The sequence below is a fragment of the Pseudophryne corroboree genome, chromosome 5 (assembly GCF_028390025.1).
Source record: "Pseudophryne corroboree isolate aPseCor3 chromosome 5, aPseCor3.hap2, whole genome shotgun sequence".
NCBI classification, from domain to species: domain Eukaryota; kingdom Metazoa; phylum Chordata; class Amphibia; order Anura; family Myobatrachidae; genus Pseudophryne; species Pseudophryne corroboree.
This window is the reverse complement of record NC_086448.1, coordinates 191,617,105-191,641,910: the sequence shown is the minus strand read 5'-3', so window position 1 is coordinate 191,641,910 and position 24,806 is coordinate 191,617,105. Positions and strand designations below refer to the sequence as shown.

The 24,806-nt window shown below is 42.5% G+C and overlaps 1 protein-coding gene and 1 pseudogene across 4 annotated transcripts in view; both read left to right on the top strand.

Moving 5' to 3' along the window:
* Positions 1 to 24,806, top strand: part of CREB5 (cAMP responsive element binding protein 5) — a 775,500-nt gene that overhangs the window by 476,762 nt on the left and 273,932 nt on the right. The gene's annotated exons all lie outside the window — the stretch shown is intronic.
* On the top strand, positions 3,061 to 3,180 carry LOC134930138 (5S ribosomal RNA; annotated as a pseudogene).

The window sequence follows — 24,806 nt, the reverse complement described above, 5'->3', positions numbered from 1 at the left end:
ACAGACCCTGAATTCATTGAAAAATGGGATTCCATTTTACATACATGCTCTATGAACTTAATGAAATTAATTATAAACGAAAGGAGAAAAAGTGCGTTGACACTGGAAAAGGACATTAAGGATAAAGAAGCTGAATTGGAACCTCATAAAGGCAAAGAAGACTACCGGGTCAATGAGAATGTTCTGAATAAAAAGCTGGATCACATCGAAGAAGAAGTCATAAGAGGGAAAGAGAAGAAATTTCTTAGAGATAAAAGGGACTATGAACAGGGGAACACCAAGAACTGGAGCAGATTCAAAACATATGATAAACCTCAAAAAACAGATCAAAGGTATCAGTGGAAGACGATACCGCAAAGAACAAAACCTACATGGAGAACGGAATCACCAAAAACACCACATATAAGGACATATAACAGATTCAATGCCCTAAACCGACTTAAATCCAATAGTGATCAGGATTTTTTATCCGCAGGCCGAGGGACACGACCAAAAGAACATCCCAAGAGCACAATACAGGAGGACGTCAGACATGCCTCCCCACTAAAAAGGCGTTTTGCAGAAGTAGAGGAAAACGGGGCGGTAGGAGGAAAGGAATTCAAGAAAAGAAACCTATGATTTCTAATACAGGGGACAACGGTATCTTTAACCTGTCAACCTATACCCTCACCAAACCAGAACAATCACTCCTGAGTAAAGGACTTTCCTTCGCACCCTCTGAAGGATTAAATAAATTTGAAACTTTCATCGACCTTAATAAATTCGTGCGGAAACTAACCCTTAAGAGACATTTCATGAAAAAAGAAAATGCTGTCATCTCAAACTACGAAGCAAACTCTAAATCAGGACTCAAACAACAAAGCAAATATTATCCAGTAGAATCCAAGGGGAGTAATATCAGTGTCTTTTACGACCTAGTGAAGAAGGACCTGTGTGAAACGGAACCACCACCGGTAACCAATAAGAATTTACATAACAGAGAAGTAGAAGCATTGCGCAAATTACAGAAGAATACTGATATTGTTTTAAAACCAGCTGATAAAGGGGGGGGTTGGTAATTATGAACAGGGACAACTATATACAAGAAGCAGAGAGACTCCTAGGGGATTCCGACTCCTACACTGTGCTGTCAGATGATCCAAAAGATCTATATATAGATGAACTAAGGTCCCTACTCCTACAAGGACTGAGAAATGAGGTCATCACTAAGGACGAATTCTCGTTTTTAATGCAATCCAACCCCACAACCCCCATATTTTATTTTCTGCCCAAAATCCACAAGAGCCTGTCCAACCCACCAGGGAGACCAATCGTCGCTGGGATAGACTCCCTTACATCTAATCTATCTAAGTATGTGGATGTGTTTCTGAACCCATATGTCAAGAAATTACCATCGTATCTCAAAGACACCACCATGGTCCTGAATGAAATCAAGAAAGTGAAATGGAAAGAGTCATACGTATGGATAACCATTGATGTACAATCTTTATACACCTGTATTGAGCACACAAAGGGAATTGAGGCAAGCAGGGAATACTTGGATAAAGACAACTCCCTCACTGAACCCCATAAGAATTTTATTTGTGATTTAATGAAATTCATTTTAAGCCGGAATTATTTTAAGTTTTTAGACAAATTTTATTTGCAACGGTGTGGCACCGCAATGGGGACCATTTTTGCCCCCAGTTTTGCAAACTTATTTATGGGACAATGGGAGGAGAAGCATATATACACCACACAGCACTTTAAGGAATATATCGTCATGTACAAAAGATATATTGACGATATCTTGATCATATGGGATGGGAGCGCAGAATCATTTATGGACTTTTTTAAACTTCTACAAATCAATGATTTTAACTTATCATTTACCTACAATTTAAACAAAGAAGCCATCGAATTCCTGGACCTGATTTTAACTGGAGAGGAGGAGATAGTGTCCACAAAAAACTTCATAAAAGATGTTGACAGGAACAGTTACCTTCACTACAAGAGTAATCACTCTAAAAAATGGAAGAACAATATTCCCTACTCACAATTTCATAGAATAAAGAGGAACTGCCACAAAAGAGATGACTGTGAGGAACAACTTGGAACATACAGAAAAAGATTTGAGGAGAAACTTTATCCGAAAGCCATACTAGATGAAGCAGTCATGAAGACGAGAAACTTGGATAGAGAGAATTTGTTGACATACAAGGACAACACGGCAAAGAAAGAGTCGCTATCCTTCATAACCACCTACAGTTGTCACGAACAGACTATCAGGACTTCATTAAGAAATCACTGGGACATACTCTTAATGGACCCCATCTTAAAAAACCTTCTTCCACCCCAACCAGAACTTGTCTTCCGGAAATCACGCAACTTGAAAGACATCCTCGCACCTAGCATGTTACGAGAAATCCCACTAGAGGGAAACCCTAACTCTCTCCCTAAATGCATTGGATCCTATAAATGTGGACACTGCAACATCTGCAAATTCCTCAATCCTAATAGAAAAACTTTCTGCAATACGGACAGCACTCAAGAATTTAAAATTAAAGAATTCATGAACTGCAATATCACATCAGTAATCTACTTACTAGAATGCACATGCCACAAGAAATATGTGGGTAAAACAAAAAGAACCTTGAAAATTAGGATACAAGAACATGTACGGAGTATCAAAAATAAAGTAGAGACCCATCTGCTGTACAGACACTTCAAATTGAAACACAATTCCAATCCAGAAGAGATGACCTTTAAAGCCATCGAACACGTGACCAGTGGCGAGAGAGGTGGAGATTTGGCTAAGAAGCTCTCCCAAAGAGAGATGTTCTGGATATTCCATCTGAAAACTACACACCCCATGGGCTTCAACGAGGGATATGAGATCGCCCCATTTCTATGAGAGAAGCACTCCCTTCTAAAATCCTCCGATCACAGATAAGCTACTTCTTTTTCCAAGCACAATTCACTTCTCTATGTAAATATCACTATATATAAAACTCTGTATATAATATATGTATTATCCTAATAAAAACCTTTAATAGTATGTGCCTGACTAATTTTATTATATGGTACAGTCATACCGCACTGGCATCACGCCCAATCCCGCCCGATCTTGGAAGCTAAGCAGTGTTGGGCCCAACCAGTACCAAGTGGGTAACCACTTGCGAAGATTGGGTACTGTAAGAGAATGAGCCTTGTCAGGCTCTTAATAATAATACCACATGTATATGTGCATAAATCACCACAGCACTGGGATCTATCATTTTTCCGAGTATCAGTCATACAGGGATACACTTTCTCTATACTTAATCACTAATAACTTATATATGACTGATCATCACTACTATGACTTCACTGGCTATCCCTTATTTATACTATCCCACATAATTTAATAAATAAGCACTCATAATTTTTAATTCATATTTTTCCTTAAAATGTACATCTTTATTCACCATCACCTCCTTTTAAATAATCATTCTTACTCTCCATGCTCTAAGGTTGGATACCAAAATGGGTCCAACTTATCCTGATATAAGCCATAATATGAGATAAAAATATTATTGTATGGATTATTTCCAGGAATATATCCATATCATTATATAGATAGAAATACCCCGTTTTTGTAACAAATTCCGTATAGATTATTACCAGTTCTCCCAGAAGTAAACAAGTATTAAATTTTAATCAAAGAGACACTAATATATGCATTTCTTTATTTTTATATGTGTGAGCTGTTTCCGCAATTGAACTCAGCACTATCATATGTCCTGATACCAAAGACTCCAAAAAGATGGCCGCCGCAATGACTGACAGTCTGCCTCAACCCATACTTTATCCAGACGAAAATCTCGGACGAGATATAATGGAACTCAGCACTGCAATCTGTCATAGATACCTAAAGACTTCTATAAAATGGCCGCTACGATGATTGACAACCCACCGCCGCCTATACAAGCCACAGACGTCAGTAACACCCGAGACAGGAAGTGACGCGACGACTAAAGCATCAACACACGGATCCGCTGACCGGAAGCGTGGCGCAATCGCGCATGCGCAATAAGAAGATTCGGCTAAAGGAAGTGGGGCGGAAGTGACGTCGGACCCGTCCCCGGACTTTCTTTAACTATAACTTATATTCTACAGCTCGTTTTTTCAATCCGTTTAGTGCACTGAGGTTATTACTCTGCTCTCTATCAAAGGCTTATGCTAATGTTAAAAAACTTACACCGCACAGTATTATTAGTTCCCCACAGGAAGTGATGTCACAATCATCCATTTCTAATTACATGTGCTATAAATAGGAGTGTCTGTTCAGTGGTCCCATACCCCTTGATGAAGTCTGAGTGACGAAACGCGTTGGGTGTACCTCAATTGACTCTCCACTTAAAAGATAAGCAGCACTCTTTTATCCGATATTTAATTAATTATTTATTGTCTTTTATTACATGCAATTTATGTAGTTTTTTAGCTGTCCTTTTATTTTACTTTTTATATTTGTATTAGATTCCCGGCTTTTAAACCCACCTTGATACAAATTATTATCATTATTTTTTTTTTATATATTGTATAAATAAATGTTCTACTATTTTTCACGTATCCACTAAGTCTCCTCATATTTATATCTTATTGTACTAGACACTGTTGGTCGCTGAAACCCTTATCCCCCCCTTTTACATATCCTAACTGAGGCAGTTTATCCCTGCCTAATATTTAAGGGTTAGCTGACACCTTGTATTACTTAAGGAGTGTCTAAATTTGTTGCATTTGCATCATCTTTATTTTGTTCTACTACTCACACACCTGTGGCGCCATACTCCCACTACCCAATATATATATATATATATATATAATTTGGTATACTTAATCACATTTCTCAGTATTTCTAGATACAGTACACACCCACATATATATTTATTGTATGATTCAATTTAAATAACTAATACCTGAAACTCAATTGTGTTATAAAGATGTCTACACTACTTTTAGCTCTAGGTATCTCATGTTAAACCATACGCTGTTGCAAATATTGTATATAATATTTTAATATATGCTAACATATTTAGTGACTGTTTTAAATAAATAATTTTAAATTTAAATATATACAACATTAGCTACATATGCTATTATCATCTCAGTTTTCAGTAAAGGATATCGCGACCACTGGAATTGTTTTATTACAAATTTTATTTTCTACACAACCAATACCTAATGTAGCAAATTCTTACTAAACTAAACTGACTTATTTTCATTTATTCTCAGTTTTGGGTAGGTGATGACATTAGATAATAGAAGAACATAATGTTCAGCATTTGTGCCATTGTCCCTCAACATCAGATCACATTATACTGAATGTTAAAATCAGGAGTAAACTACTTAATAATTATTTTTCTATGTTTATTGTTAATCCTCAACAATGCACAAAGAATCAAGAACATTATGTTGTGTTTTAAAAGGCAACAAAGAAACCTCATAGTTTGAAACCATTAAAATATAAATGTCAGAATATAAACTACTACTTCTGCTACTACTACTACTACTACTACTACTACTACTACTACTAATGATAATAATAATAATACTGTATTCCTTAAGAATAATAGATGTATATAGCATAAGATATACTTCTGAATTTCTGAATGAAAATTACAATGTAAACTATTCTGGAATCTCAATCAGCAATTCTCTATGTACAGTATAAGGGGGGTCATTCCAACCCGTTCGCACACAGCAGTTCTTCACTGGGGTGCAAACGGGTTAGAACTACGCATGCACGGCGTGCGCATTACGCATGAGCGTCATTGCCCGGCAGTGTCGGTCGCCGGGCAATGACGTGCACAGCGAAAAAGAAGATGCAGTGCCGATCGCATGAAGATTGACAGTGGAGAGGCGTTCCGGGGCGGATACTCACCGTTGGATGCCGTTTTCGGGGAGTGGTCGTCCGAACGCAGGAGTGTCCAGGCAAACGGAGGGTGGATGTCTGACATAAAAGCCGGGAGGAACGTCGCTGGATCTGTCGCACAGGGTAAGTAGCTCCAGCCTTACTCCTAGGTTGATGAAAACTTTTTTAGCTTAGCAGGGCTGCACAAGCGTTCGCAGCCCTGCTAAGCAAAAATACACTCCCCCATAGGCGGGGATTAGGTGATCGTACCAGCAGCAAAAAGTTGCAATGTACACATAATAAATTGCAAAACAGCATAAAGTGATTAGTTTCACTTAAGAATATAAATTGTATGTCTGAAAGTATTGACAAATATATTTAAATGTATACCAAACTTTTAGGAAATATACAATGTGTATAAAAACAAAATTGGGATACAATGTACTTTTTGTGACCTTGTAAGACAGCATGTTTTGTCATGTATTTTTACTTTGATGATACAACATGCTTTTACTTTGATGATACAACACGCTGCTACCAACCTGAAAAGTAGTATAAATATTAAAATTAGTAAATACATTGAGCAAGTTCCTTAGCAATCTGTAAAGTTAAGCTGTGTACACATTGGCCCTCATTCCGAGTTGTTCGCTCGTTCTTTTTCATCGCATCGCAGTGAAAATCCGCTTAGTACGCATGCGCAAAGTTCGCACTGCGACTGCGCCAAGTAACTTTACTATGAAGAAAGTATTTTTACTCACGGCTTTTTCTTCGCTCCGGCGATCGTAATGTGATTGACAGGAAATGGGTGTTACTGGGCGGAAACACGGCGTTTCAGGGGCGTGTGGCTGAAAACGCTACCGTTTCCGGAAAAAACGCAGGAGTGGCCGGAGAAACGGTGGGAGTGCCTGGGCGAACGCTGGGTGTGTTTGTGACGTCAACCAGGAACGACAAGCACTGAACTGATCGCACAGGCAGAGTAAGTCTGGAGCTACTCTGAAACTGCTAAGTAGTTAGTAATCGCAATATTGCGAATACATCGGTCGCAATTTTAAGAAGCTAAGATTCACTCCCAGTAGGCGGCGGCTTAGCGTGTGTAACTCTGCTAAATTCGCCTTGCGACCGATCAACTCGGAAAGAGGGCCATGGTGCGAAATGTCTTTCGATTTTGACAATATAGTCAAAATCATAAGAAAATATATTGCATATCGCACCGTGTGTATAGTCCTTGCGATGCCGATGCGCGGTCCCACGGGATCGGCAACGCAAGGAAAAATAGACTGTGCAGGCAGCCCAACATGCCGTGTATTCACAGACTAAGTCTCTGAATCACACGTTCATGCAGAAGTTCATATAACACTTTTTGGGGGGATATTTAATATATTCAATAAGCTGCAGTAATTTACAATGACTAATTGATTCCCCCAGGTATGTTCAATTGTGCCCAATGCCAGCAGTCATCTGGGGGTTTTTTTGTGCCTCCCCAATAATCATTCATATCAGCCCCATTTTTCCGGGAACTTATCCCAGATCCTATGTATTTTTGTGAGAAAACAGGAAAATTATTGCAAAAACAAAGGCGTATAATTGAATAGACCAATGCAAAACATTGGACAAAAACCACTATAATACCCCTTTTTTGCGTGAACATTTAACAATATACAGAAAAGGATTGTCTCTTTGTTGGTGCACTGTAAAGAGAGAATATATCTAAAATGTAACTTTTAATGTTTTCAATTAAAATGCCTCACGATGTGAAATATATATTACAAAAAAATAAAGTGAATAATATATATATATATATATATATATATCTATTACAAAAAATATTCACTGTGTGTTGTTTTTATTCTAAATTTAAACCATTTTAATATATTTTTACACCCTGGTAATAATCCTCTGAGCTATTTTCAATGATCAATTAGCAGATACTTCCAAAAATTATTAATTAATTGAGATCGATAAACTGTATGTCCACAAGGAACTATGTGGTCTTGGTATGATTCCTAAAATAGCTTGTGAAAATGAGGTACTCACTCTGGATATATTTATAGAGCACCAATCATAACACTGAATAATGAGCAGTATACTTTCGCCTTGACAAAGCGGATGTGAAACGTGCACGTAGGCATTTCAAAGCGGTGGTAGCACGCCCGCTTATTCACTGTGCACTGTATAAATGTTGAAATTCAAAATGTTTATGTAAAACCATGTGTATATACAATAAGCAACTAACTAATATGGGGTGCTTGTGAGAGATGCAGTCATGGGCAGCGTGCGTTAAGCACAGTTAGATCATTAGCTTGGAATATATATGTTAACTAAACACGGATGGACTGATGCTGATTAATAAGCTACAGTATAATATACTCACTTTTTGTCTTATATATATTTCACATTGTGAGGCATTTTAATTGAAAACATTAAAAGTTACATTTTAGATATATTCTCTCTTTATAGTGCACCAACAAAGGGACAATCCTTTTCTGTATATTGTTGTTTCCTACCTTTATTGTCTATGGCAGCACCTCCAGTTGATAGATGAAGAATTATTCCATGATGCTAAAAATTGGGGATTCTATATGAACAATTACAGTAACAAATGATTGACTAGTGCAGAATATATCCTTTTTCCCGTTTCCCTCAATTCAGAATGCGTGAACATTTAGCAAGTACAATTGAATATCCCCTTTTGTCTAGATACTTATAAGGCAGTCTTTGATACTTTAATTCTGTGAACATTTAATGCTAGAGTGTCTATCAAGCTGTAAAGATAATTATATTTGGATAATTAAAGACGAATTACCAACAGAATACACAAAAATAAATAAATAATTTGAATGGAATATATGAGCAAATAAGAACAAAAATTAAATAGATAAGAGTTTGGGCCTGGAGGCCACATCTAACAACATGGTCAAGTTTGTACAAGTTCTCCATTTCCTACAGAGATTTAATCTTCAGTGGAAAACTATTAGCATTGCAAAAAGTCATATAACATCAGTTTATTGCACTGGTTCCCAAACTCGGTGCTCAAGGCACCCTATTAGTTCAGGTTTTAGGAAAATCTATACTTAATCACAGATGGTTAAATCAAACTGAGATGCTGATTTAGTCATCTGTGCTAATGCATGGATACAGGGCCGTTTCTAGACAATATGGCTCTCAGTGTGAACAGTAATAATGCATCCCCCCTGGTTATTTAAAACATGCTCTTCGATAATCTAATCACATCACCTAACGTCATCACTTACCCAAGAATTGGCGCACAAAAAAAAGGGGGTTTTAGCGTCACTGCAAGGGGCATAGCCTCGCAGGAAAATACTACCTTACACTACAGTTTACACCACAGGGCACCCTGCTCCCTTGACATTGGCCACCACAGGAAAAAAAATCCTCATTCATGACCCTTACATTATTTGCATTGTACCTCCTTATAGTAATGCCTCTTACACATTTTGCACCACACACAGTAATGTCCCATACACAATTTGCCACACACCATAATAGCCCTTATAACATTAAGTGCTCCTTGCACCTTATTATGCCTCACAAAGTAGTGTCCCCTTACACCATATTATACCACATGCAGTAATACCCCTTATAACATTAAGTGCTCCTTACACCTTTTTATGCCACACACAATAGTGCCCCCCCTTGCAGCATATTATAACACACACAGTAAAGGCTCATACACACTGGGCAATTTTGAGCTCATAGTAGCTCACTTTTGGCATTTTGAGCTACTTTGAGCCTCAACTCGTTCTGTGTGTATGGGCTAACGATAAGCGGTTAGCACTGATGCGCGCTCCTGCATCATCGCTAGCCGCCGCCATTCGTCTGGCTGTTTGAACAGCCGAGTGAAGCACTTTCCACAGTCTCCTACTGTGGGAAGTGCTTCATCCCCCCCTTCCCCGTGGACATCGCTGGCACAGGGCAAAATAGCTCAGTGTGTATGCACTGAGCTATTTTCCTGTCAGCGATGTCCACGATCATCGCTGTGCATACACGCTGGGCAAAAATGGCCAGTGTGTATGCACCTTAATACTCCTTATAACATTCTGTGCTCCTTACACCTTATTATGCCCCACACAATAGTGCCCCCTCACACCATTTTATACCACACACAGTAATGCCCCTTGAACCATATTATGCCCCACGCAGTAATGCCCTTTGCACCATATTATAAACCATACAGTATGCCACACAGTAAAGTAACACCAACTCGGCACTTCTGGGTACCGTTGTTCATGCTTTCCCTGTTACTAGAGTTTCTTAAATAGAAACACCTAGCAACCATGTTAGTGCATTTTGCACTTTATGACATTGTACAAGTAAATGGCACACAGTAGCCATGCTGGCTTTAGTATTATGGGGGTCATTCCGAGTTGATCGCACGCTGCTGATTTTCACTGCGCTGTGATCAGGTCTCTACTGCGCATGCGTATGCACCGCACTGCACACGTGCGTTGTACGGGTACAATGCGGATCGTTGCTGAGCTATGGATTTAACAAAGAATCCATACGCACAGCCAATCGCAAGAAGATTGACAGAAAGAGGGCACTTATGGGTGTCAAGTGACCGTTTTCTAGGAGTGGTAGGGAAAACGCAGGCGTGTACGGGCGTTTGGGGGGCGGGTGTGTGACGTCAATTCCGGCACCAAAAAGACTGAAGTGATTGCAAGGGCTGAGTAAGTTCAGACTCTGAAACTGCACAAAATGTTTTTGCAGAGCTCGGCTGCACAGGCGTTCGCACACTTGCAAAGCGAAAATACACTCCCCCATGGGTGGTGACTATGCGTTTGCACGGCTGCTAAAAACAGCTAGCGAGCGATCAATTCGGAATGACCCCCTATGTCTGTCTTGCCACACTTGGACCTTTTTACTGAAGACTTTCATTAATATGGGGTTTTAAATACTGCATGTGACATCTTGTTCTGTGCTGGATTTCTCCCCCGCCCTATGTCTCAGAATTTCCTGGCAGCATATTGGCACACACTAATCACTGTGTTCTTCTATAAGACACATGGAGATACTAAGGACTTGTGCTGTGTACAGCATGGGAAGTGCAGCTCAGTGTGTGCCATATGCTGACACCACCACACATGTAAAGTTTTATTTGTTCAGACAGTGAGAATATTGTCTTCACACACACACAATATCCTGGTGAACAAACCTTTCAATCTTTGTCTTACTGCTTCACTACACCTATTGCATTGGAAAAGGGAGGCAATCACGAGACTGCCTGTCAAGATCCCGGCAGTCACAATGCCGACATCGGAACCCAGACAGGCGGTGAAATGCAGCTGCCAGAATACCGACGCCACAGGTTTTTCACCCTTTATGGGTGTCCATGACCCCTATAGAGGGAGAATATAACCTGTGGCGAGCACAGCAAACCACCGTGCCCGCAAGGGGCTTTCTAGCGCTCGCCCCGCTGCCGGCATACTGGTGGCCAGGATCCCGCTGTCAGGATCATGACAGCCGGGATCTCGGCCGCCGGTAACACGTATGTATTTATTGGAAAATACATAGTAATCGGTTCACATTATTCCTCACCAAAGGTCGCCACCGGGCCCGAAGCGTGGCGAGCATAGCAACCCCGCAAGGGGACACTGCGCTCGCCGCCAGTATTCCGGCTGTCAGGATCCCGGCGTTGGACTCCTAACCGCCAGGATACCATACTGATCCCATTTAACATTATACCACTAAAATGCCTGTTTCTGATTTATTGGTACTGAGTAGGCATAAATGCATGTTGAAATTCACCAATAAATCAGTTTAGAGGATCTAAATCTTCTTAGCTATATGTTACTTTAATACAAAGCCTCTATAGCTTCCAACATAGTAGCAGTTTACACTGATATCATTGCTTATTGCATTTAGCTGATGGAGACTCTAGATGGCGATTTAATTAGACATGAGCTGCCACCAGGTTCTCGAGCAGCGTACATAAGCACAATTATGGTGGCTGATTTCTGGTCAGTGTGGCAAGTGACACATCCAGTGAAGCCGCAGGAAGATGTCTCTCGTGGGTGATTGAATCAGTCCCTTGGGCAGCGGATAGTGTCTGTTGCATAATGATTTAGGAATTCCTGCAGTAATTGCCACCAGAAAAATAAGATTTTATTTATACTGTGAGATACTGACAGGAGCTGGAAGTAGAAATGATAGGGCATACATGAAGGTTTTCCTTACTTAGCACAGGGATGCAAGGGTTTTGCACAATGGGGGTCATTCCGAGTTGTTCGCTCGTTAATTTTTTTTCGCAACGGAGCGATTAGTCGCTAATGCGCATGCGCAATGTCCGCACTGTGACTGCGCCAAGTAAATTTGCTATGCAGTTAGGTTTTTTACTCACGGCATTACGAGGTTTTTTCTTCGTTCTGGTGATCGTAATGTGATTGACAGGAAGTGGGTGTTTCTGGGCGGAAACTGGCCGTTTTATGGGAGTGTGTGAAAAAACGCTGCCGTTTCTAGGAAAAACGCGGGAGTGTCTGAAGAAACGGGGGAGTGTCTGGGCGAACGCTGGGTGTGTTTGTGACGTCAAACCAGGAACGAAACTGACTGAACTGATCGCAGTTGCCGAGTAAGTGTGGAGCTACTCAGAAACTGCTAAGAAGTGTCTATTCGCAATTCTGCTAATCTTTCGTTCGCAATTTTGATAAGCTAAGATTCACTCCCAGTAGGCGGCGGCTTAGCGTGTGCAATGCTGCTAAAAGCAGCTTGCGAGCGAACAACTCGGAATGAGGGCCAATGCTTGATTTAAAACACATGTTGCATGTATTTAAACTCTACTTTTAATAATATTTGAATATCCTATTCCTTTTTGTATTTGAGTCAGATAATAGTTTAATGTGGGTGAAACAAGCCATTAATTAAAAGAGATTAGAATGATTTGTCTTAAGAAGAGTTGCCTGAACAAGGAATAAGCTAGTGCTTTCACTATGTATGTTTCTTCCTTGATCAGTCTAATCTGCCTAGCTAGCTAGTATGGCAGGTGTTAATAACCACTGTAGTGTAAGTGGGATAAATAACAACAGGGCCACCATCAGGGGGGAAACTGTTGAGACCCCAGTTCCGAGTCCAGACTGCGAGGGGGCCCGCATGGCAGCAGTGTGGGTTGGAGCGTACTGTCAGCTTCCTTGGAGGGACAGCACCAGCGGCATTTTGAACATACAGCTGTCCGCTAGCTAATCGGAACTTGTTGACCGTCAGCCAGTCAGGAGTTGATGCTTCTGATTGGCTACTGACCAGCGAGCTCAGATTGGCCTGCATCCACCTCCAAATTTGATATACCGCCAGCAGCCTAAGGTCTTTTCCCAAGACCGGCAACCGGTGCCAGGAACGGTAAGTTGTGAGGTCTGCAAGGGGGCTGCAAGGGGGAGCAGAAGGTGAAGGGGAGTGCCTATTCTTACAATCCTGTGCCACACAGTTTCTGATGGCAGCCCTGCATACCAATAGGTATCACAAAGGACATACCGAAGAACAAGGGGGGTCATTCCGAGTTGATCGCACTTAGCAACTTTTTGCTGCTCATGCGATCAACTATATGCCGCCTATGGGGGAGTGTATTTTAGCATAGCAGGGCTGCGATCGCTTGTGCAGCCCTGCTATGCTAAAAAAGTTTTGTGCAGAACAAGACCAGCCCTGCAGTTACTTACCCAGTGTGATGGATCCAGCGATGAAGGTCCCGGAATTGACGTCAGACAACAGCCCTCCAAACGCCTCGACATGCCTGCGTTTGGATCTCCACGCCCGGAAAACTGGTCGTTACCCGGCGACAGCTGTCGCTGGGCAACAACGCGTGTGTGCATTTTCGAGCGTTGCGCATGTGCATTTCCAACCTGTTTGCACCGCAGCGATGAACCGCTGCGTGCGAACGGGTCAAAATGACCCCCAATATTGGTGGTCATTCCGAGTTGTTCGCTCGCAAGCTGCTTTTAGCAGCTTTGCACACGCTAAGCTGCCGCCTACTGGGAGTGAATCTTAGCTTATCAAAATTGCGAACGAAACACTCGCAATATTGCGAAAAGACTTCTCTGTGCAGTTTCTGAGTAGCTCGAGACTTACTCTTCCAGTGCGATCAGTTCAGTGCTTGTCGTTCCTGGTTTGACGTCACAAACACACCCAGCGTTCGCCCAGACACTCCTCTGTTTCTCCAGCCACTCCCGCGTTTTTCCCAGAAACGGTAGCGTTTCTTCACACACTCCCATAAAACGGCCAGTTTCCGCCCAGAAACACCCACTTCCTGTCAATCACATTACGATCACCAGAACGAAGAAAAAACCTCGTAATGCAGTGAGTAAAATACCTAACTGCATAGCAAATTTACTTGGCGCAGTCGCACTGCGGACATTGCGCATGCGCATTAGCGACTAATCGCTCCGTTGCGAAAAAAAAATAACGAGCGATCAACTCGGAATGATCACCGTTATGCATTGGGTATAACACACAGAATGTATAACTGGTGTAATTAAGAAGTATATCTATTCAGGTGGCAAGAAACAAGCATGCTTGCCTACCCTCCTGGAACCTGCGGGAGACTCCTCATTTTTTAGGTTTGTCCCTGCATCCCCGGAAGAGTTGGTGGATCTCCCACATCCCGCTCTCTTCAGAGTGAAGCAGGCAGGATAAGGAGATAATCACTGGAATCGTGGTGCAGTGTGGAGGTGATGGGAAAAAATTACGCAAATTGTGTCATGTTAGCCCCATCCCCTCCTCTGGGACCAACAAATTGCAGGATTTTAGCCCTCCCCGTAGTGGCAAACAGCATCTCCTCTCTGGGATTCTCCCCGAGAGGAAACACAAGAAGTAGGTAAGTATGCACACAAGTGGATGAGGTGGGAGCATACAAGAGATAGGTGGGTCCTGCTCATGAGAGCTTGCAGTCTAGCTTGGACTGGTCTTGCTACTGGAGTAGGATAAGTTTCCAGAGGAGATAATGGAACACAGCATCAAAATAGCAGCAATTTGTTTTGAGATTGTTATGTAATTCGTAATTACGTTACATGGATTCACAATTCATGTGCACTGCAGGTGGGGCAAATGTAACGTGCAGAGAGAGTTAGATTTGGGTGGGTTATTTTGTTTCTGTGCAGGGTAAATACTGGCTGCTTTATTTTTACACTGCAATTTAGATTTCAGTTTGAATACACCCCACCCAAATCTAACTCTCTCTGCACAAGTTATATCCTCCCCCCTGCAGTGCACATGGTTTTGCCCATTAGAGAAAGATTTTGCGATCCATGCTGAATTAGGCCCTCTGGGGGTCATTCCGAGTTGATCGCTAGTGAAAAATGTTTGCTGCGCAGCGATTAAGTGAAAAAGCGGCACTTCTGCGCATGCGTATGCGGCGCAGTGCGCACACGCGATGTACTTTCACAACAGCCGATGCATTTTTACATAAGGTCTAGCGACGTTTTTCAGTCTCAATGCCAGCCGCAGAGTGATTGACAGGAAAGGGGCATTTCTGGATGTCAACTGACTGTTTTCAGGGAGTGTTTGAAAAAACGCAGGCGTGCCAGGAAAAACGCAGGCGTGGTAGGAAAAACGCAGGCATGGTTGGCCGAACACAGGGCGTGTTTGTGACGTCAAATCCGGAACTGAACAGTCTGAAGTGATCGCAAGCTAGGAATAGGTCTGGAGCTACTCTGAAACTGCACGTTTTTTTTTGTAGCCGCTCTGCGATCCTTTCGTTTGCACTTCTGCTAAGCGAAAATACACTCCCAGAGGGCAGCGGCTTAGTGTTTGCACGACTGCTAAAAACTGCTAGCGAGCGATCAACTTGGAATGACCCCCATTGTCACTTGTTGCTGTTACACAGGAACTAAAATCAATGTGAATAGGAAGAAGGGGCAAAGTGCCTGGAAAAGGTCATTTCAATAAGATACAGAAAGGAAAAAACAAGAAACTTTATTATTGTGTTTTGGATAAATGTTCATGAAATCTGTGCAAAAACATAAAGGAAATTGCTGTTAGTACATAAAGAACACACTCAGTGTAATTATCTATCTATAATAAGCAAACACAGAGATTAATGCTAATGACTGTGGGATTCAGAGATGTAAGTAAACCCGATACTTACACACATCTCTGATGTTTTTAGACGCACTGCACATGTGCAGATCTGGGGCAGCGATGTCACTTGTGGTGCTCCAAATGCCGCAGCATCATTGACATGCTGCATACCCTCCAACATTTTACACATAAAAATTGGTACAAATTAGGAAAGGGGGCATGGTCATGGGTAAAGGACTTTCAATGGAAGTTTGAAGAGCCAAAAAATCGGTACAGATCATAAAAAAAAGATACTGTACCTATTAAAAAGGTACAGTTGGAAGGTATGCATGCTGTTGGCGTTTAGTGTCAGTGACAGAAAAAAGAAGCGTACTGGCCCCATTTTCTGGGTGTGCCAAATCTAGCTTCATTGGCCCGGCCCCTTGATTTTACTAGACATCCTGAGTAACCTTAGGCTCACAAAAATCATGTGAAGCTGCCGCCCCCCCCGGATTTTACTAAAGACTTGCTGTTCAGTACTATTTTTTTCAGATGTGGTGCCCGTATCAGCATATAATCTGTACGCTTTGCTGTACAAACTACAAAGGCATTTCGTCATTTATAACAGAATTGTTCTGTAATAATACTTGGTGAACATTATCACACATATATAATATATATAGATGTATTCCACCATGATCTACAAGTGTATGCCATTTATGACATATATGTGGGTATATATATATATATATATATATATTAGCTGTTCTACCCGTTCTTCGCATGGTGGTTTCTGATTTTCATGGTTGTACATATAAATGAGTATTAAAAATTTGGAAACTCTATAGAGATGTTAATTTGAAACATCTTAATGTAAATAAATATTAATCCATGGTTCTTGGCGCTCTCCCTGCTCTGCATCCCTGTGCTGTACGCTGTTGCTGTGGGCTGCCGCTGAGCCTGTCACACTGTGGCAGACAGTGGAGCTGGCAGCATGAGGCGCAACTCTTCTAGTCCACCCATGCCGCTAGCGATAGGGAGGGGGAGTTGGAAGGGTTGGACGTAAAGAGCAAGTGATGGCCCCGGGAGCAGAGAGCTTGTTACTGCTGGGCGGCACTGAGAGACTGGACATGGGTGAATGCACAAAACCCTGCAAGATGTGTTTAATCAAATGGTGACCGTTTCGGGGACTTGTCCCCTTCTTCAGACAAAAATACAGTGCAAAGTGTGACAATAAATACAAAAGATAATGAGTAATAACTTACCCCCCTCCTGTTCCTCCCCCAGTGTGGTCCGTGATCCCGCCAGCTTGTATTTTTGTGTGAAGAGGGGAACAAGTCTCCGAAATGTCACCATTTGATTAAACACACCCTGCGGGTTTTTTGCATTCACAAATGTCGAGTCTCTGGGTGCCGCCCAATCTATGGACTGCATGTGTGTGGGAGTCATCACCCACTAGGGGGGCACCGGAGCCAGTAATTGACTGACCGGAGTGCTGGGGCTTATTGCATATGTATATATATATATATATAAATATATATATATCTATCTATTTGTTTGTCCGGTACTCCAAACTATGTATAAAAGTAGTTGCCCTGTGCCCACCGATGTAAATATCGAGTAGGTTGCAATGGCGGCGGCACTCACGGTCATTCAAGAAACATGCTAGAAATTGCTTTTACGTTTCGGTTTTATAAAACTTCATTGTCAGGAATTGTGACTTTTTTAAATAAAACTGAAATGTAGAAGCAATTTATAGCACGTTACTTGTATGACCATGAGTGCTGCCGCTGCCATTGCAACCTACTATTTTGGTACTGTTGTGTGGCCACGCTTCACCTGTTTTTTGCACCTTCGGTACACACTGTCTCTTTGCTATGTATGGGAGGGAGGGCGCAAATTTATAGTTTGCAGGGGGCCCCGAACACCCTTGCACCGGCCCTGCCCAGGGGCACTTGTAGCCCAGTGCCAGATTAATGTCCTCATGGGCCTGGAGCTGAAATTTCTGAATTCCTTATTGCGTGCCACCACACAAATTGTGACCAACACTGCAGGTGTGTGGCTACTGATATGGGGATGTAACTAGTGCTGTATATATATTTATATATATATGTGCAGGCCCGGCGCTAACCGCTCAGCAAAGGGATTGCAAAGCAGATAGGCGCCATTCGGGAGGCAGAAGCTGGGTCGGCATTACAGGGAGTGTTGGCTCATCGTGGGTGGGCGGTACATGATGTCACGCCTCCGCTATTCAAGGCTCTGATTACTGGCATTGAATAGCGGGGGGCGGGACTGCAATGACATGATTCAGAGCAAATCTCGTCATCGGCATCCCCCGGACCACACACTATGAAGTTTGGCTGCCTGGGGCAGCGGGAGTGAGGCTAGATCCAACTTGCCTACCTTTCCGTGGGGGACAGGAGCTCCACCCGGAAGCCTCCTGGCCGATCCAATAATAACCAGATCAATATACAGTATATATAGATGAATTTCAAGAAATTGGAGATTGGGTTCAGCGGTATTCTTCTGTCACTAAAGTGACTTTAATGTGAATAAATAATTTCTGAGAAATCTCAGTTATGGCAAATGAAGAGCAGCTTGCCATGTAAATTCAATTCTATGAGGTTTAGGATCACAAAATAATTCAGGGTTTCAAAGATGTGATCTTTTGGAGGTCCAGCAACTGTCTGAGCCTCCCACTGAGGAGACCCTCCGGGTAAGCCACCTCCAGATACTGTCCAGTTGACGTTAATCCTGTTACCCAGTGTTAGTATTTGGATCAACCCATGTAGAATAAATTGATATTTTGATATTTGTCAGGAGATCTAAAGGAGAAATTAATGATTTATTCAGTGGTATTTAGTTTTACAGTATTCCACAAAATACTATTTACACCATGATCACAAACGGTTTCAGTAAATACTTTTTTGAGCGCCTAAAGTTACAGCAGCTTGTGGACTGCCAAAGGACTAGCATTTCCTGGAGCACCTAGTGTTTCTTGGCCGTCTCCCATGTATGTATTGGGTTGTCCTATCCTTTGTGTCCTCAGAGAAAACAGGGAGATTCTGTGGCAGTTTAGGATTTATTGCTGCTACTATCATGTGCTGCAGTCACAGTGGACACTCTCTATGAGAGGATGCAGCTGCTTAGTTCATGTCAGGTTGCTGTCTGCACATAAAAAGCCAAAGACCCTTTATGTCAAATGCTTTATTGGATATTTCCCTACATCTTATGTTTTATTTTAAATTTTTTTATTAATGGCTGAATGTTACAAAGGTGCATTACATGTTATGCACTAATCTGATAATGGTATACATGCTGTCTGCTACTTATTATATTAGTGTCATAGAGTTTTTTGCTCTGTACCGGTAATACAGTATTTAATATTAAAAGCAAACTGCTAGCCCCCAATGATATTACTAAAAAAATCTACAAATGTAGCTTATGGGCCTAATTCAGAGTTGATCGCAGCTGCAAATTTGTTAGCAGTTGGGCAAAATCATGGTGGTCATTCCGAGTTGTTCGCTCGCTAGCTACTTTTAACAGCAATGCAAACGCAAAGCCGCCGCCCTTTGGGAGAATTGCTAACGAAAGATTAGCAATTCTGCTATTAAGTATTTCCTTGCAGTTTCTGAGTAGCTCCAGACTTACTCACAGATTGCGATCAGCTCAGTCCGTTTAGTTCCTGGTTTGACGTCACAAACACGCCCAGCGTCCGGCCAGCCACTCCCCCGTTTCTCCAGCCACTCCTGCGTTTTCTGCTGGCACGCCTGCATTTTTTAGCACACTCCCGGAAAACGCTCAGTTACCACCCAGAAACACCCACTTCCTGTCAATCATTCTCCGATCAACAGAGTGACTGAAAAGCTTTGTTCGCCCGTGAGTAAAATAGCATAGTTTTGTGTAAAATTGCTTAGCGCGTGTGCCCTGCGGTGCATACGCATGCGTAGAACTGCCGGATTTTAGCCTATTAGCAATTCTGCTAAAAATAGCAGCGAGCGAACAACTCGGAATGACCACCCATGTGCACTGCAGGAGAGGCAGATATAACATGTGCAGAAAGAGTTAGATTTGGGTGGGGTGTGTTCAAACTGAAATCTAAATTGCAGTGTAAAAATAAAGCAGCCAGTATTTACCCTGCACAGAAACAATATACCCACCCAAATCTAACTCTCTCTGCACATGTTATATCTGCCTCCTCTGCAGTGCACATGGTTTTGCCCAACTCCTAACAAATTTGCTGCTGCGACCAACTCTGAATTACCCCCTATATCCGTAAGTAATGCTGAAACTATCATCCATTGATTGAATAAAACCATGTAGAGCTTGAGTTACGGTTGGATGTTAGTCCATCTGGGAGTTGTAAACCAATACACTGCACAGTTAAATGCAGCTGAATATTAACTTGCATTAGGAGCCACCTATGCCAGGAGAGGGAGTTTTGTGGTAGGGAAGGGCAAGTAGAGTGCAGTGGGGGCATGCACACTGCTGGATATGCTGCATTATTTTATTGACCTGTTTGAACATACAGATGAATGTACAGATGTGTACTCAAACATCTAGCCTCAGTGATGCCTCGTGCAAGTGAACCGCCAGGTCCCATACAACTCTTTTGGAGTCAGGCGTCTTTTTTGCCTAAAATGCATCTCAGTCGCAACACAGTGTGATAAGGGCGCATCGAGAGACTGTGCTGATTAATTTGATATGCATCTCTTGTTTATCTGTGTGCGACATGAAGCACAATGGAACTTGACACTGGTGCGTCTTCGTTACAACATGTTGTGAATATTTTTCAGCAAAAAAGACACCCGACGCTAGCAGTCTCAAGGAACCTGGCGCGCCTAGAGGGGCTATTTGGCGCAACCACAGAGATGATGTATGAGGACATAGCTGTAAGGGATGATTCAATTACCTGTGAGCGTCGCTGGAACAGATTCCGACTGCTTCATGAGAAAAATATCACCCTACCGTAATTGTGCTTATCAGCTCCATAGTAAATTAACGGGGACATATACTAAGCAGTGATAAAAGTGGAGAAGTGAGCTAGTGGAGAAGTTGCCCATGGTAACCAATGAGCTGCTCTGTATATGTTTATAGTATGCAAATTGTTATGTCAATGCTGATTGGTTGCCATGGGCAACTTCTCAACTGGCTCACTTCTCCACTTTTATCACTGCTTAGTACATGTCCCCCTAAATCCTTGAATTAAAATAAACACTCCCCAAAACCAACATCTTTATTAGTCTCCTAAATCCATAGGCAATCCGTCTTTCTTCGTTCTTAAATCGTCCAAGTAGCATAATAAAAATAATTAAAAAAAATAACAGAATGACGAGACTAGCACTTAGCAGAGCATTCATGCTAAAGAATGAAGGAATAAGTATGTGATCTGTCAATGAGAACATCTTGCGTCTGATAGGCTGTAGAGTGGGAAATCAGATCTGATTGGCTGTTCTCATATTGACCCCTCCAGGTCAATTAAATGATTTCATTTACATTACAATGTATGTTGAGTTGCAAGCATCAGTAGTTTTGTGCAACTCAAAATAGACAAGTAATTTTGAGGCCAACGGTTTACTCCTACATTTGGACATTAAATTGTGGCATACTCTAAATAAGACCTATAATGTATAACTGACATCAATCCAACATCTTTTTTCATCTTAAGAAAGCGGAAAAACAGAGGACATTAATGCACCTAGTGTCAGCAAGAGAGATTTTCTCTTGTCACTCACCCGTACACTTTGATCTGTATGGAATAAACAATAACTATTGAAATATTTTTGTGACATGATAGATGGTTCTCCTGCTGACAGCAGAAATATACTTTCCTCACATACACGTCCAAGCAGCTGCTCCTTTGTTCACCAAAAAGTGATTTTATCATGCTCTGCTGTCTCAGCTAGAACTACAGTAATACAATTCCCCTAAAATGCAAGATATACTGTATACAATAAAGCAGGGCAGATTTCCGCAGTCAGGATTGGATCCAACCTAAGATAAATTGATGCAGACACAGATACATTTAAGCTGAAATCTAGATGACCATTGTGACTGGAGTGTTCATTACAGTAAATAGATGCTAATGAAGCAACAAAGAATATGCCAAGCAATGACGCACTCTTTGAGGAAACTCATCTCATGTAACATAAAAAAAACACAAAAAAAACTTTTAGTAGTTTCATTAAACGTATAAGAACTTTAATCAATAATGTTTAAAGCCAGCAAAATAATTATGGAAAATGTGCAAGAAAAATTGGTATAGTGTTTTAAAACAGCATTAGTGCTTCAACTCCGCAAGTAATGATTAAGTTTGTCCTAAGATTACCCGGACTGTATAGATTTCACCACCTAAGGACAAATTGAGGGAGGGGAGATTTAGTTGATTACCTCTCAAAATATATTGCATGTCTGTAGATTTATATAGGAGGCATTAAATCTCATTGTACATGATTCATACAAAATAGATTTGACAGTACATTAAGTGTACAGTACCCAATTATACTGTCTACTCGGTAGAGCAACACAATGAGAAGGATGTCCTATAGTGGCATGTATCGTGTATCTTTACTGAGGCAAAGCAGGAAGCAGTAGCGACAAGATGTTTTAAAGTGTGGGGTGCCAGAGTGGTGGGGGGGACTCCCCCCTCCAGTAATCCCTGTCATAGCCCACAGCGCATCAGCCTAGTGCTGTGTCTCACCTCCTGGCTGGCTCCAGTGGGCATGTGCAAAATCTCCTGTGCAGCCCGGAGCCCTGCAGCCGCAGCAGCCAGTGACAGCGCTGTGAATGGGCAACGTCACCTGCAGCTGTCGATATCGATAGCTGCAGGCATCAGAACGGTCATTGCCACTGACCATTCCTACAGTGGCAGGCACATCGGCGCACTATCTTGTAGATAGCAGTGCCAAGAATGACATAGAACCCTTGTCACTCACCACACATCGCCAAAGTAATACATGGGGGAGAAGTGGTATCAGTGCACATAATGTGCGCTGATACCATTTTACCCAGGGCCGGTGCAAGGTTTCTCGACGCCCTAGGCAAAACTTCAGCATGCTGCCCCCCTCCTTCATTCCCAAACCACACACCAGTACCTACTATCCTGCCCCTCAGGTGAAAGTCTGGAGGTGACATCTTAGAAGTTCAAACGCTGCAGTCTGCGTAAAGTTAAACAAGGATGCATCTCTCAGTGGTATCCTTAATTTTATGATAAGCAGACCCCCCAGATCATAGCGTCCTAAAGCTGCCTAATGATAGAGCCGGCCTTGTTCCTACTGCTTTGTCTGTGATTACCCAGCTTTGCGCTATCACTGTTTCCAATTGTAAAGTGCAACAGAATATGCTGCGCTATATAAGAAACTAATAATAATAATAATAATAACTTGCACTGCCACAGAAGTAGTCGGACAGTGTAGTGTCTGCCTACTTTTGCATGCCGAGAGGGGCGGAGCGTACAGGCAGGAGGTTGCAGTGCTGCCCGGATACCACTCCATACATGTAGCTGGCCTCTACTACAGCTATCTAGCAGCGGCACCACTAACGTATATATATATATATAGATATACAGTATATTCTTTCCCCCTTCCTGCAACACATATGCGGGGTATGCGATCACAGAGCGGGGGGGGGGGGGGGTGTAATACTGTATGTGCGGGATGTAATCGCGGGGGGTGGGCGGGTAACATGCAGGGAGACATTATGAGAGTCTGTTGCTGTGGTGTGGGAAGATATCGGGTGTTGTCGCGGTGGGAGCAGACAGTTACTACAGTACAAGTGTAGTACAATAGCCGGCAGCACAAAACTTACTTTATGTGCATAAACTGTTAGAGCAGCTGCCGATGGGTTACTTACACCGTCAGTGCTTCCGGGCGGCCGCGGCATCCCTGCTCTTCTCGTAAATGAAGAGGAGCTCAGCTAAGGCAATAGTACAACAACCATTTTTCGACAGCATGAGGTACTGCCCTCCAATGGCCGCCGCCCATAGGCAGCTGCCTTAAGCCCATAGGCAGTTGCCTTAAACTGCCTAGTGGTAGCACCGGCCCTGATTTTACCCCATAATGGCTAATAATACATCTCCCCCCAATGTTGCTTGTCACCGCTACTTCTACCATGTTAACTTTATAATGATAACTCATGCAGCGTCTCATAGACCTGTACTATCTCTCATTGGCTGATTACATTTGTAAGTAAGTTTAGTGAAATATTTATGAATTATTGGGTTTGAGACCCAATAATTGTAATTTCTTACCTACACTATTTGTGGCAATAAGAAATTATATACAGCCCAGATATAGGGGTATATGCAATTCACGGCGAATCGCGGCAATTTTTCGCCGTTTTTTAATTCGACTAAATTCGCCAGGTGAATTCCGGAAGGTGGCTTCCGGAATTCACCATATTCAATGAAAAACGGATTCGCCAGAATCGCGGGCGAAAATCGGCCGATTTGGCGGATTTTAAAAAACGGGGAAAAACGGGAAAAACCCGGAAAAAAAATGGCGTGGGGTCCCCCCTCCAAAGCATAACCAGCCTCGGGCTCTTCGAGCTGGTCCTGGTTCTAAAAATGCAGGGGAAAAATTGGGCAGGGATCCCCCGTATTTTTAAAACCAGCACCGGGCTCTGCGCCTGGTGCTGGTGCCAAAAATACGGGGGACAAAAAGAGTAGGGGTCCCCCGTATTTTTAACACCAGCATCGGGCTCCACTAGCTGGACAGATAATGCCACAGCCGGGGGTCACTTTTATGCCGTGCCCTGCGGCCGTGGCATTAACTACCCAACTAGTCACCCCTGGCCGGGGTACCCTGGGGGAGTGGGGACCCCTACAATCAAGGGGCCCCCCCCCAGCCACCCAAGGGCCAGGGGTGAAGCCCGAGGCTGTCCCCCCCCATCCAATGGGCTGCGGGTGGGGGGGCTGATAGCCTTTTGTGATAATAAAAAG